Source organism: Tenrec ecaudatus, chromosome X, assembly GCF_050624435.1.
Source record: "Tenrec ecaudatus isolate mTenEca1 chromosome X, mTenEca1.hap1, whole genome shotgun sequence".
Lineage (NCBI taxonomy): Eukaryota > Metazoa > Chordata > Mammalia > Afrosoricida > Tenrecidae > Tenrec > Tenrec ecaudatus.
In genome coordinates this window covers 141971619-141986659 of record NC_134548.1, presented here as the reverse complement: position 1 = coordinate 141986659, position 15041 = coordinate 141971619, and the positions used below count along the sequence as shown (strand labels likewise).

General features: G+C 40.2%; 1 non-coding gene across 1 annotated transcript; it reads right to left on the bottom strand.

The window, feature by feature from the left end:
• Nucleotides 1-14475: 14475 nt before the first annotated feature.
• LOC142435232 (U6 spliceosomal RNA) lies at nucleotides 14476-14583 on the bottom strand. The gene has a single exon (XR_012781335.1). It is a non-coding gene; the product is annotated as a U6 spliceosomal RNA (small nuclear RNA).
• Nucleotides 14584-15041: the final 458 nt, after the last annotated feature.

Genomic DNA, 15041 nt, shown 5'->3' with positions numbered 1-15041 from the left:
CACAAAATCTAGTCATGAAGAATTAAAAAAATTCTACCAACAACTTCAGTCAGAAGCATATCATAGAGGTAATCAAGATGCATTGATAATGATTTGGGATTGGAGTGCAAGAGTTGGAAACAAAGAGGAGGGAGGGTACAGTAGTTGGAAAATATGGAGTTGGTGATAGAAATCAAACTGGAGATTACATGACAGAATTTTGAAAAACCAATGCCTTGTTCATTGCAAATAGCTTTTAAAAACAGAACACAGAAGATAACTGTACACATGGACTTCCCCAGATGGAATACATAGAAATGAAGTTGACTGCATTTGTGGGAAGACACAGTGGAGAAGCCCAAGATCAGCAGCTCAAACCAGCTGGGGGCTGAATGTGAAACAAACCAATTACTCATATGTAAGTCAGTTAGTGATAAAGATGAAGAAAGTTACCACTCTACAAGAGCCAAAATATAACCTGAATTTTTTGAGATCATCACGAGAACATATTTGACGTATTGAACACTAATGACAGAAGACCTGTGGGAGGACATCAAGAGTATCATTTATGAAGAAAGCTAAAAGTCATTAAAAATATAGGAAAGAAACTATCAAAGTAGATATCAGGAAAGACTCTCAAACTTGCTCTTAATCATATATTAGTTAAAGCAAATGGAAGATAGGATGAAGTCAATGAGCTGAATAGAAAATTGCAGAGGCAGCTCGAGAAGACAAAGGCACATATTATAATGAAATGTATAAAATTAGAAAACCAAAAGGGAAGAACAAGCAGCATATTTGACACTTAAAGAACTCAAGGGTAAAAGTTGACTTTCCATTTGCAATCTTGAAAGATGCTATGGGCAAAATGTTAGACGATGCAGGAAGCCTCAAGATGATGCAAGAGAAGATGGAAAGAATATCGAGTCATTTTACCAAAAAGAACTCATCCACAGTACGTTATTTCAAGAGATAGCATATGAGCAGGAACCAATGCTACTGAAGTGAGAAGTTCAAACTGCACTGAATGCATTAGCTAAGCAAAGACTCCAGGAATTGATGGAATGCCCACTGAAATGTTTCACCAAGCTGTAGAATCACTGGAAACACTGACTCGTTTATGCCAGGAAATTTGGAAGATGGCTACATGGCCAACTGACGGGAAGAGATCCATATTTGTGCTCATTCTAAAGAAAGGTGACCCAACAGAATGCTCAAACTATAGAATGATATCGTTGATATTGCACACAAGTAAATTTTTACTTAAGATCATCCAACAATGGTTGTAACAATACATTGATTGGGAACTGCCAGAAGTTCAAGTCAGATTCAGAGCAGGGTGAGGAACAAGGAATATCATTACTGATGACAGATGGATCTTGGCTTAAAGCGTAGAATGCTAGAAATATTTTTACTTGTGCTTAATGGTCATGCGAAAGCATTGGACTTTGTGGGCCATAATGAACTCTGGAACACCTAGAGAAGAATGAGAAGTCCGGAACACATCATTGTGCTCATGAGGAACTTGTACATGGATCAACCCAATAGGTGTGAAGAGAACAAGGGCATACTGCCTGATTTAAAACTCTGGAAAGGTGTGCCATAAGGTTGTATCCTCTCATCATACTTGTTCAATCTGCTGAACAAACCATCAGGGAAGCTGGATTATATGAAGAAGAATGTAGCATCAGGATTGGAGAAAAGCATATTAGCAACCTGAGACATGCAGATGACACAATCTTGCTTACTGAAAGTAAGGAGGACTTGAAACACTTCATGATGAAGATCAAGGATTGTAGCCTTCAATATGGATCACAGAAGACCCAAATCCTCACCACTGGACCAAAAGGTAAGCGTGAGAAATGGAGAAAACGTTAAAGCTGTCAAGGATTTTGTCTAGCTTGGATCCACTACCAATGTTCTTGGAAATAGCAGTCAAGAGATCAAAAGACATATTGCATTAGGTAAATCGGCTGCAAAGACTTCTTTAGAGAAATGAACTGAGAAGGTGTTACTTTGAGGACTAAAGTGTGCCTGACACAAGCCAAGGTATTCTCTGTTGCCTCATATGCATATAAGAGTTGGACATTGAATAAGGAAGAACAAAGAAGAATCAATGCATTTGAATTGTTGTTCCGGAGAAGAATATTGAAAGTACCATGGATTTCTAAATGGACAAACTGATCTCTGTTGGAAGAAGTAAGGCCAGAGTGCCCCTCAGAGGCAAAGATGGCAAGACTTCATTTTGCATACTTTGGACACATTATCCGGAGAGACCATTCCATGGAGAGGGACATCATACTTGGTAAAGGTGGAGGGGCAGTAAAGGAGGGGAAGGCCCTGGATGACATAGACTGACACAGTCAGTGCATTAATGGGCTTCAGCATAGGAACAATTGTACAGACATGCAGTATTTCTTTCAGTTGTACATAGGATCGCTATGGGCTGGAGCCAACTCAATGGCACATAGCAACAATGACATCACAGTTCTGTTTTTATTTTTAGGAACCACCACACTGGTGTCCACAGTGGCTGTAACATTTTCATTCCCATCATCCTTCGTCCTATCCATTTCTGTTTTATTTATTTTTCTTGACTCATAGGGACTTAATGCAGGGTTGCGGAGGCTGTATTTTTTTTTTTTCAGGAGCAGAAAGCCTCATGTATCTTATGCCAAACTACTGCCCAGTTTGAACTGCTGACCTTGACTTACTCCACAGGATCACCAGGCTACTTTAGTGGGAGTGAAATGTTACGTCATTGTGGTTTTGGAATCCACTAGTTGTCAGTGGGTTAGGTTTGGATGGCTGATGAAGCTGAGCATCTTGTCATGCCGCTGGTGACCATTTGAATATCTTCTCTGCCAAGTCCTTTGACCATTTTCTGATTGATTGTCTTTTTGCTGTTAAATTGTTAAGGTTTATAGATATTAGATTCTTATAGTATCTATGGTTACTGAGAATATTCTCCCAATCCGGAAGCTTGGTCTTTTCTCTTTTGAAGTGAGGTTTTTTTGTTTTTGTTTTTGATGAACAAAAAACATTGAATTCTTTTAAGGTTTGCTATATTTTGTCGTGTTCTTTTCCTTTCTGGTATATTGGATGGTCCATTGTTAACAGCTAGGTCTTATTACATTTCTTCTGCTTGTTCTAAGAAATTTTGTAGTTTTAGTGTGAACACTTACACCCTTACTCAAGCTTGAATGTGTGCATGGGTAAGATGCACAGGTTCTGTTGCCTTTTCTTCTGCATATGGAAATCCAGTTTCTTTCCCCATCAGATGGACTTAGCATCACTGTCAAAATTAAGTTAACCATAGATGTATGGGTCTATTTCCAAATCCTCAATTCTATTTCATTGGTCTCTGTGCCTATTGTTATTACCAATATCAGGTTAGTTTGATGACTGTAGCCGTATAATATATTTTAATGCTAGGAAGAGTGTGTACTCCTATTTTCTTCTCTTTCATTATTGTGGAGCTGTCAGGTAAGTGTTAGACTGTTAATAGCAAAGTCACAGGGCCAAATCCACTAGCCATTTCTCAGGAGAAAGAGGAAGCTATCTGTTCCGATGGGGATTTGCAGTCTAGGAAATATAACTATATACGTACTTGCTCATGAGTTGAAATAGACTTGATTTCGGGCTTTTTTTGGGAGGGGGTAGGGCAAACTCACTCCTTTTTGTCCACATTCCTGTTTTAAGTATTCAGATTGTAGCTGTTTCTATTAGATCATGACCATTCTCTATCATATTTATTTAATTTTGGAAACAATTTCTAAAGTGTATAGACAGTGCTTCTGTCCCCTTCATTCACTGGTTCCACTCAAGTTTCACCAGTAATTCCAATGAAATCTTTTAGAGCAGTGGTTTCATTAGTATTATTAATTGTTTGATCTTCCATATAAAGTTGAGGATTGTGTTTTCCATTTCTGTGATGAAGCCTGTTAGACTTTGGCTCAGGTTTGCATTGAATCTATAGGTAACTTTGAATGGTATTAAAATCTTAACAATATTAAGTCTTCCAAACTAGGAACACGGACCAGTTTTCTGTTTATTTAAAAATCTTCACCAATCTCTCTCTACAGTGTTTTATCATTTTACTGTATAAATTCTTCTTGCCCTTGATTTATTCCTAGATATTTGTCCTCTTAAATACTATTCTAAATTGAATTGTTTTCCTTTTAGATTTCTCACTGTTGATATGTAGCATTGGGGATTTTTTATTAAAGAAATTTAGTGTTTTTAATGTTTAATCTCATTCAAATTATTTCAGGAGTTCATTTGCCTCCATGGCTCTAAGAAGTTGAGATTGTATGAGTATTTGTCCATCCTTCCTGTATTTTCTTTAGATCAGGATTCTTTTATTGTCTTTATCAGAATTTTTAGTACTCATAGTTGGGTACTATCAATTTCTTCTTGGTCTCATGCCAATGAGGAAGTTGCTAATGCAGTTTTTCCTTTTTTGGTGGGACAGGGCATGTTTGTGGATTAAATAACAAAATCACAGTGTTAGGCTTTCTAGACAGTGACCAGCCATTGTTTGTAGTCTTTAACTCTCATATTAAAATGTATATAAAAGTACACTGTAAAGTGGAATGTGACAGATAAATGCTAAAATATATTACAGTTTTGTGCAAAGTGACTGAGACATGACTGATCAATATTAAAATATGTTAGAGCTCTGTAACCGAGGGGGAAGTTATAAATAGAGAAACTGAAGGGAAATACGCTAGTAGCAAAATTCAATAATTGGTGAAAATTCTTGGCATGTAGTTTGGAAAGAAGGAAGACAGGAAAATTTTGAGAAATGGAAAGAAAGCTCAGCAGAACAGGGAATGTGGAGAATTTGGAAGTGAACAGAATAGCGAATAGGAGTGGGCAAGTTGTGTTGTTGTGCGGTTGTTCCCAAATATTAAAAGGCTGACACATGGAGGAAAGAACAGAGTTCTTTCTCTTGTAAGATATCATGAAGCAGAAGCAGAGCCAATGGAATCAGGAGAGAGATTTCTGTGTGTGTGTGGGTGTGGGTGTGTGTGTATACAAAATAAGATAAAAAATACGTGGTTGTATGGAAAGGCACTATGCACTGGATTGTCGCTATCAACAGATGTTGGATTGACTGCCTTGCTGTTGGAATGATTGCCTTGAGAGATTGGTTAGTGTGGAGCTGGAATGATCCAAGAATAGCTGAATGACCACATGTTGGATGTTGCAAAGAGGATGCGGCAGAGATCATTCAAACACTAGAAGGATGGCTGGTTGAGATGAACTGTACACTGAAATTCTTTGAGAATGTGGTTGAACAGAGCATCTTATGTGCCATCACGATGAGTTTTAAGTGCTCGGTGGAGTTGTGGACCATGTCTATTTTATAGGACAGTGCAAAAAAAAAAAGACAGTACAACCAGCAGCTATGTGGTTCTAAATTTAAAATGAAACAACTTAGGAAAATGCTTTACATTGACTGAAACAAATGCCTAGAAAAGGCTTTTGCTACTCTAGAGTCAGCCTCCTCTGTTGTGTGGAGTGAATGATCTATATTAATATTATATTTAATGATGTGATGTGTTATGATATACGATATGATATATGCAGTCACTGTTCAGTGCATTACAAGTGAAATATGTGTCCGTGTCAGAATAGAAAGGGTTTTCAATGTCTGATTTTTCAGAATATATCACTAAGCCTTCCTTCTCAGTTGCTTCTGGGTAGACTCAAACTTCTGATTGCTTGCACCATCTGGAGGCTCTCAAGTCAAGTGGAATGAATTGTTGCTGATAGTTTTTGTTGTGATAATATTATTGTTATTATTCCTCCTAGCGTAGGACTTCCCCATTGGGTTTTCTAGGCTGTAATCTTTATGAGAGGGAGCCCTGGTGGCTCAGCTGAAAGGTCGGTGGTTTGATTCTACCAGATGCTCCTCAGGTGATAGGTAGGGCAATCTGCTTCCATAAACATTTCCAACCTTGCAGACCCGGTGTGGGTATTTCCAGTCTGTCCTGAAGGGCTGCCGTGAGTTTGAAAGAACTTGACAGCACTGATTTTGGAGCAGACCACCAGGTTTTACAGCCTCAGCTGTGCAGTGAGCTTAACCTGGGCTTCTTATTCCATTCAGTAGTAAGGATCAAAAAGGAAGCCATCAAGGATGGGAAAATGAGATCCATCTTTTGGGACCTTCTTTTGGGGACATCTCAGTTGTTACTCATAGGAATCACAGGGTGAAACTATTCTGATTTAGGCAGCAATTTACGTGCAAATGTGTCTAACTGTCATAAAGCCTTCAGACTTCCAATGGTATACTAAAATTGGACTAAACCAGGCGAGCTGGCACTGCAACACTTTGCTGCCTCTCCCCCATCCCTCCTCGATTGCCTGTGCCAACTTTTCACCTTTGTGTTGGAGTGTTTGTGCACATATTTTGATTTGTCTCGGGTTTGCGCCTTCAAGTTGATTGCTGCATACCTTCTTCTGACCTCAAGAAAGCGGTCAGAATCATAACAATCATCCTAGGAGTAATCTGTAGCTTAGTTCCTGGACCTCTGTGGAGCACAGATGATAAATCGGTTTAATCTCTGGGGCCGATTCTCACTGAATGGTAGTGACTTTGTAGGGCACGGCCATGAGCGGTCTTTGGAGGTTTCATCTGAACACCTTAGGAAAGAAGGTCAGCATCAATTAATGATGTCTGCTTCATAGGTGTGAGAGAAGAGGATGACAGCCTTCCTGCCTCAGAAGCATGCTTTCCTTAGGATAGACGAAGGAGGGAAGAAGGTGTGCCTCAAACGAACACACGGCAACTAATGCTCAATTCTCATGTATTTTCTGGCCATTGGTGTCCAATACAAGTTGAGCCTCTGGCCACACAATGATGTTTACCCCAGCCACAGGTGGAGCCCCAGCTCAGGCTGCCTCCACGGAGCTTGTGGCACAAAACTCATCATTAGGTGGACAAGGGGACATCCTGTTGGATCACTAGAGACACACGCAGTTCAGGCCTGCGTTTTCCAGATGTGAATCAGTAGCTGTGCTCTTTTTTTGCTGTTGTTGTCTGTGAAGGACATCACGTTAGCATATCCCTGCCACTGTGTTTTCTTCCATCATCTAGCTGCAAAGAGCACACGTGTTTTATTGCCATGGCAGAGACAGTTCTTTCCTTAAAAAGGAGAAAGAAAACCCATACACTCACAGACCAGCACATCCTAAACAAAGGGGGAAGGAAGGAAACTCAAGGGAAAGTGCCTTCTGGAAAGGATCGAGCAAATTCCTTAAGATGGTTTTGAACTGGGCCAATGGTGGGAACTGCTGGCAGGAAGCTTCCATGGGAAGGATGGAACCCTAGAGCGCTGCCGGGTTCAGAGCCCATTAAGGGGCCAGGAAGCCAGCAAACTGTGCTGAGAATCAGTTCTTATTAGATAAATAGACTTCACGCAGTGATGAAATCCAGCCTAGATAAGTGGGCTTTTAGAATTAAAACTTTAAAAAAATAATGAATTGACTGAAATTTTTTTTTTTATGAAATTACTTGATGAGGGAGTGTAATCTCCACCTTGATGGAAGTGAGGTATAATCAAAGGGTGCTTTCAGTCTCTGAATTTTTTCTGAATGTGGGGTAAAGGAGCTTAGAAGCTATAGCAATTTGAATTCTAGTTCAATCCTTGTACGGAGGTGGGGGTGGCGTGGGGTTGGGTGGGATGCACTAGACCTGCACACCTGACCTTTGGACACCGGAAAGGTGGTTGGTGTAAATAAGGGGGCCAGGAAACTTTTAATAGTGTTTGTGATTAATTTTGTTAAAACAATTTATTAGGGGCTCATACAACTCTTATCACAGTCCATACATATACATACATCCATTGTATAAAGCACATCTGTACATTCTTTGCCCTAATCATTTTCTTTTTTTCCTCCTCTTTTCATTTTTTACATTTTATTAGGGACTCATACAACTCTTATCGTGATTGTGATTAATTTAACATTAGGTTTAAACAGCCACAAATGACGTGCACATTAGGCAGCATACAATACAATTTCGGGCAGGCTTCTTTAGACCCAAGAACCACAAAATCCTGAGTAACTAGGAGATCCAGCGGCAAATCACATGTCTGTGTTCAGCTTACACAACTACTAAAAAGAATAGGCTTTTGTTGGCTTTTCATGGGCCCTGGGTTCAGCGCTTTGATTTCAGATGTGTACATGCAAGTACTAGTGGGACATGTGCCCGTGCAGTCAGTCTTTGGCTATGGAAAGTTCAAACACATTATCTTTCCCTAATGGGCATTAATGACTTTAATGAAACAAATTCATCTTGTTTGAAGTAGAGAAATGAATAACCCACAATAGAAATATAAATAAGTCATTACAGAGCTTCCTAATGTTTCCTTTGTGCTCTGGATGTAATAATCAGAATTTAGTCTTTATAGCTTTTGTATCTCTTTCAACATCACATAGCACATCAGAAAACAAAGAAAAAAGAAAGAACAGAAGGAACGAAACAGAAAAAGAAGAAGGAGAGAGGGAAGAATACCAAATGAACTTCTTCGGGAATAGTTTGACTGTAATGAAGCTGACCTTGTCCTTGTTTTTCACTTATCCTACTGTTTGAATGACTATCACTGTGAGCCTTGAAGTTGCAACTGTCCTCCTACGTGGTACATTTATGCTTTGACCTTTTCTCACTTTTACACAGTCCATTCATTTCGTATCTACTGCATTGAATATAATGAAGAATAGTTCGAGGTAATCCTGGGATAAGATTATGAAAGACTTTGAATCTTTGTTAAAACATTTCAACTGTGTTCCAGAAGTGTAGGAAATGACATGAATATTTAAGAAAGCACAGCCACTGTGGTTTAGGGACTAGACTGGAGAACAGTGATCGTTACATGTGGTAGATGAGTTCAGAGGGGGCAGTACAGTAGTAATGGTGACAGATCATGACCCAAGATGGTGGCATCAGTAGAAGTGGAAAGATTCAAGGCAAATTTAAGAAATATCTGCGGATAAATAATGTCTGGTGGTTTGCATCCACCAGGAAGCACCTTGGAAGAAAGCCTAGCGATCTCCTTCTGAAAACTCATCCATTGGGACAAAACTGATGGCAAATAACTAGACCTTTATGAGGGATTAGCTGAAGTAGGGAGCATATTGATCTCCCATTGGGTGGTTGGTGCTCTTGCCCTATGTCTCCCTGAAGACAATATACATCACTCCACATATCTCTCTAAAAAAATCTGCTTCCCAAAGCATTGGTGAAGAGTATGTATTTGTTGAATATTTCATGGGGAAATGATTTGAACCGCTGACCTTTTACTTAGCATCAGAATCTTCCTTGCAGATCTCAGGGTGAAATTAAATCCAATCCCCTTATTGGACATATCTTTTCCCGTCTCTTCCCTATCTCATTTTCCTCTGTTCTTTCTCCTCTTCCTCTTCTGTTCTGCTCTCCTCGGGTCTTTTGTCATTGTCATAACTCTATTGCATTTCGATTGCTTTTCTTATATAGAACATTCTGTCTTTTCTCCAAACATCTTCAATTTACATCTTCATATAGTCAATCGCCCTGACTTTTTGCTTGGAATCCACCTTCTCTAGAAACAAAGGGACACTACGGATGACAATCTTCATTACAGATTACCATGATTTTACTTGATTTTGAGATTTGGGTACCTGTGATAGTTAGGTTTATTGTACCAACCTGGCCACTAGGAACACGTGGGATTAATCAGGTCGTAGTTTGATTGGAGGGCAAAGAGATAACTGGCTCTGCAAAGCCTGCCCCCTTCTCCCTTGCTCTCTGGTGATCAGACCAGAGTTCTGCTACTTTAGCTAGTTCTCTGCCTCAGCTTGTGTGCTACACCACCTGTGTAGCCAGCCCGTGGATAATGGATCATGTCACTAGAGCTCCTTCGAGACCTGTTTCACCACTCTACTGGTGCATGCATCGCTTGAGCTTCAGGCTGGTGGATCCTGTCACCATGTATTGCTTGAGTTTGATATCCCATCTGGGCCTGTTTTGCTAAATTCCTGAGCTACTGACTGTTGCTGACCCACTTTGCTGTTTGCTGTCTGCAGGCAGACTCTGCCTGCCTTGCCCGAGGGAGGACTCCTCTGTCTGTTTCCATGACCTTCACAGCCCACGTGTGTAGAAGGACTTCCAGTATATTAACTGTTCCATAAAAGTGATTTGAACTGAGTCTTCTGTACTCCTGTGTGGACTAATTAGCTGTTATATTTCCTCTCGCTGTATAACTCTATCTAATCATAAGCATTCTGGTTTTGTTTCTCTAGAGAACCCTGCCTAACACAGTACCTCTTTACTTTTTTGCCCAATGGCAGCACCTCACTTGTTTCACTTTAGCCCCAGCCATGGTTGGTCACATTTTAGTAATAAACTATTGCATATAATTTTCTTGAAATATATATATTTTTTGGTCACTTAGCTGATTCAGTCTTTGTATCTATCAGATCTAGATTGCAATGAAAGAGCAAATTTTAATTGTTTAACAAACATACTTTGAGCTTCTATTCTATACCAGGCACCATTTGACTGCCAGAGCCTTGGTGGGACATTGGTTACATGCTAAGTTGCTAACTGAAAGGTCGTTAGTTCAAACTCACAAACTCTAGGGAAGAAAGCTGTGGTAATATGCTTCCACAAAGATTTCAGCCTCGAAAATAGTATGGGATTATTCTACTTTGACCTTTAGGGTCTTAATGAGTGGGAATCCACTGATGGCAGTGGTGTAATGACCAGTCACGCACTGGTGATCAAGATCTTTCAGTGGGTGAGACAGAAAGGAAGATAATAAATACAAAAAATGTTATCCTATCCATTTTTTATTGATAGGAATTGAGCTCCTACTCTGCTAAGTGTTGGAGATATGAAATTTGGGGGTTTGGGGAGCTCACATTCTGACAGGGCAATTTTGTTAGCAGTTGTTCAGTGCCATGGAGTTGGTTCTGATCCATAGTGACCCTGTGCACCATAGAACAAAAAACCGCATGTTCCTGTGCCAGCTTCAAGATTGTTTCTCCGCCAGTGTCGACCCACCTCGCCCAGGGCTTTCCTCTTTGTCTTCACGCCTCCACTTTACTAAACACGATGGCCTTCTCCAGGGAACTATTTAAGATAAAAGACGTCCTTAGGTAGTACAAATAGTTCGGTGGCTCGCCGTTAACCTAATGCTTCGCCGTTGGAACCCACCCAGTGGTAGTACCACAGAAAACATGTCTGGAAATCATTTGCCCGTGGGGTAAGTAACTGCTAAAACATATGGGATCGCTATGAGTAAGAATGGACTTGATGGCAACTAACAATACCCCCCAAGGCATATGCACATCTGGGTGGTAGGAGATCACAGTCATAAAGTATGTGAAACACTATTAGAAATATGAGCCTGTAGCAGAATGGGCCAGGAGAAGAGAGAAGTGTGTTGCACTGATCACTCCTTTGTGATGGGCTCAAGGCAATTTGTAGGAAGAACTAGTGAGTATAGGTGATGGGAAAGGGGTTGGCCAGATGGCTTTCAACCCACCCCACCCCCTTAAAAAAGGAAGAAAGAGAATATCCAAGTTGTGAGTAACAAGAGATCTTAGCCCCTCATCGTTGGAGCAGGGAGATCATTAGCTGAACCAATGAACTAAGGTTCTTTCAGTCCCTCCCTGATTTAGAAGAAGGTGGTCCAAATTTGTGGTGGGGTTCCCTCTGCAGGTGACTTCAGCTGCACTGGGAGAGGGAAGGAACCAGGCATGGTCCTGACAATAATGGGGGAATATTTAAAATGCGTTCTCTATGCTGTGCATGCATAGAAACGGAGATAATTTTAAAAGCCATTGTTTGATGATGATGATGATGATGATGATGATGATGATAAGGTGATTTAAATGTGACATTACTTAGAGAAAAACATTCAAAACACTGCTTGGCTTTTATCACTAGAAAAATGGTTTTCTTCCAAAGCTTAACTCAATTAATGTTTCGCCTCCCTGAATATGCCAGAACCACAAATCCTGCAGGGTGTTAGCTATGCATTAAATTCACCTTCTCATAGTCACAACGGCTAAATCATTTTTGCTTTTCTATTGCCTTCTTCCTGATATTCTGCCAAATTCACATATGCACAGGAAGAAAGCTGATATTTTCTCTCTGTTAGCATGAAATGCTTTATTGCTGAACTCAATGGCACCACATTAATTCAAAGGGAGAGAGGCCAATGCGACTGGAAATCAAGCCCTTCAATTGTGAATTTCCACATTTATTGCATTTGAGGATGCCAAGGCGTAATGATAAAGCATTCCAGCAGGCAGAGCTCACGGTTTTAAACCTATTTACTCGGCTGTAGCTGAATGTCGCTACATATGACAAATGTTGTGACTAAGTGTGTTTCAAGGCCAAAGAGCTCTATGAGAAATCCCATCATTCTGAAGATCACAAAATCATTTCTGAAATTGAACAATAGCACAGCAGCGTAATAGCAAATTTGAATATTGTGTCTCCAACATGTCAAGAGGCCTTTCAACACCCCGTGGGCGGTGTGTGCACAACAGCCAGTATTCCACTCCTTTAGACCTGCTGGAATCCGAAACTTCGCCTTCTTTCAGGATGGGAATTAGCTCACTAGTTGGTTACCAATCGCTTGGTTGAAACTCTCCTGGTGGCAGAACTCAGGGAGTGAGGCTTTTTTAGTGCCACAGTCTCATTCCTATGGCACGACTAACCCATCACCCTGTTGGGGAGGGAAGGAATTGGCTTCTGCCTTTTTGAATTTAAATCCTTCTTGTAAAACAACTGTAACCGAAGTAGTTGTCTCTGTTCTGAAAAGACAATACTTTTCAAAGAAGTGCGAAGAAACCCCCCCAATGTTTTATATATGGATATCAGCTCTATGTTCTGAATTTTCTGGAATTCTATCATTTTTAAACATTGCCCTATAGGCCTATAGACTTTGGCCATTTCCCAAGAAGTCTAACATTTTCTCAGACAAACTGGATCTCCCTGATTTTTTTTAACATTGACAATTAGTAAATCTATTTAATTATTTATTTTTAAAATAAATAATTTTGGGGGGGGCTCATATAATTCGTATGACCATCCATACATCCATCCGTTTTGTCAAGCACATTTGTACATTTGTTGCCATCATCATTTTCAAAACATTTTCTTTCTACTTGACCTCTTGATATCAGCTCCTCATTTTTCCCTCCTCCTCCCACCTTTCTTCCCTCCCTCATGAACCCTTGATAATTTATAAATTATTATTATTTTTGATGTCTTACATTTACCAATGTCTCCCTTCACCCACTTTCCTGTTGTTTGTATGCTAGGGAAGGGTTGGATGTAGATTATTGTGATCTGTTTCCCCTTTCTCCCCACACCTTCCACTTACCCTCCTTGTGTGGCTACTCTCCATATTGGTCCTGAAGGGTTTATCTGCCCTGGATTCCCTGGGGTTCCAGCTCTTATCTGTACCCTTGTACATTCTCTGGTCTACTCAGATTTGTAAGGTAGAGTTAGGGTCATGATAGTGGTGGTGGGGAGGAAGCATTAAAGAACCAGAGGAAAGGTGTGTGTTTCATCAGTGCTATACCGCACCCTGACTGGCCCCGTCTCCTCCCCTCGACCCTTCTGTAAGGGGATCTCCAATTGCTTACCGATTGGCTTTGGGTTTCCACTCCACATTCCCCACCCCATTCACATTGGCATGATTTTTTGTTCTGGGTTTTTGATGCCTGATACTTGATCCATTGACACCTCATGATCACACAGGGTGGTGTGCTTCCTCGATGTGGGTTTTGTTGCTTCTAGCTAGATAGCCACTTGTTTATCTTCAAGTCTTTAAGACCCCAGACACTATATTGTTTGATAGCCAGGAACCATCAGTTTTCTTTACCACATTTGCTTATGCACCCATTTTGCCTTCAGCGATTGTGTCGGGAAGGTGAGCATCTCAGAATGCTGTGTTATTAGAACACAGTGTTCTTGTGTTCAGTGAATACTGGAGTAGAGGCCCAGTGTCCATCTGCTTCATTAATACTAAACCTATAAATATATGTACATAGATCTATTTCCCCATCATTATATATAGATATATTTACGTATGTAAATGCCTATATTTAGACCTCTATAAATGCCCTTTGCCTCCTAGTTATTTTCGTTTACTTTCCTCTTGTCCCACTATCATGCTCACCCTTCATTTGGGTTTCAGTAATTTCTCTTCGTTACATTGCCCTTGATCAAGCCCTACCAGACCAACTACACCCTCCTCACCATTGATTTTCAGTCACTTGTTTTTCCCTTGTCCCTGGGTTTGTTAACACCAACTTCCTTTTCTCCGCCTCCCCCTCTCGCATGTCCCCCCAGAAACATTGTCGCGTTGTTTTCTTCTCTGGCTTATTTATCCCCCTATCTTATCTAGATACACATGCAGAGATAATGATATGCACAAACACAAGACAGAGCAAAAGAATGCAACAAAAGAAAACAGAACAATCAAAACAACAAAAATGTCAGATTTATTATAAAACATATGTCATCCTTGCATAGGGGCCATGCTAATATTCTCTGTATTGTTCTAATTGTAGTATATGTGCTGCTGGATTGAGTACCCTGTTGGCTTTTTATATTTTGAGTGGCACCCAAATCCTTTGTAAGACTCAACGCACTGCCATCAAGTGGATGCTGACACACAGCGTTCTATAGTACAGAGTAGAACTGCCCTGGTGCCATTCTCAGACTCCAAACCTTTACCAGAGTAGAAAGCCTCCTCGGTGGCTCTGTTGGGTAAGCATTTAGACTGCTAAGAGCAAGGTCAGCAGTTCAAACCCACCAGTCTCTTAGAGCGACAACAATGAAGTGGTCTACTCTTGTAAAGATTTATAGTCTGGGAATTCTATGTATAGTTAATATGAGTAGGAATTCACTTGTGGACAGGTTTTTAATTTTTCAAATTTATTTTTTACCAAGACAGTAAGTTTGAAAGCTGGTATTGACTTTATTGTTATAAATGGAATTTTGGGTTTCAGAAAATACCAGAATTAAGAAATAATTCCTTTTTCATCTTCCT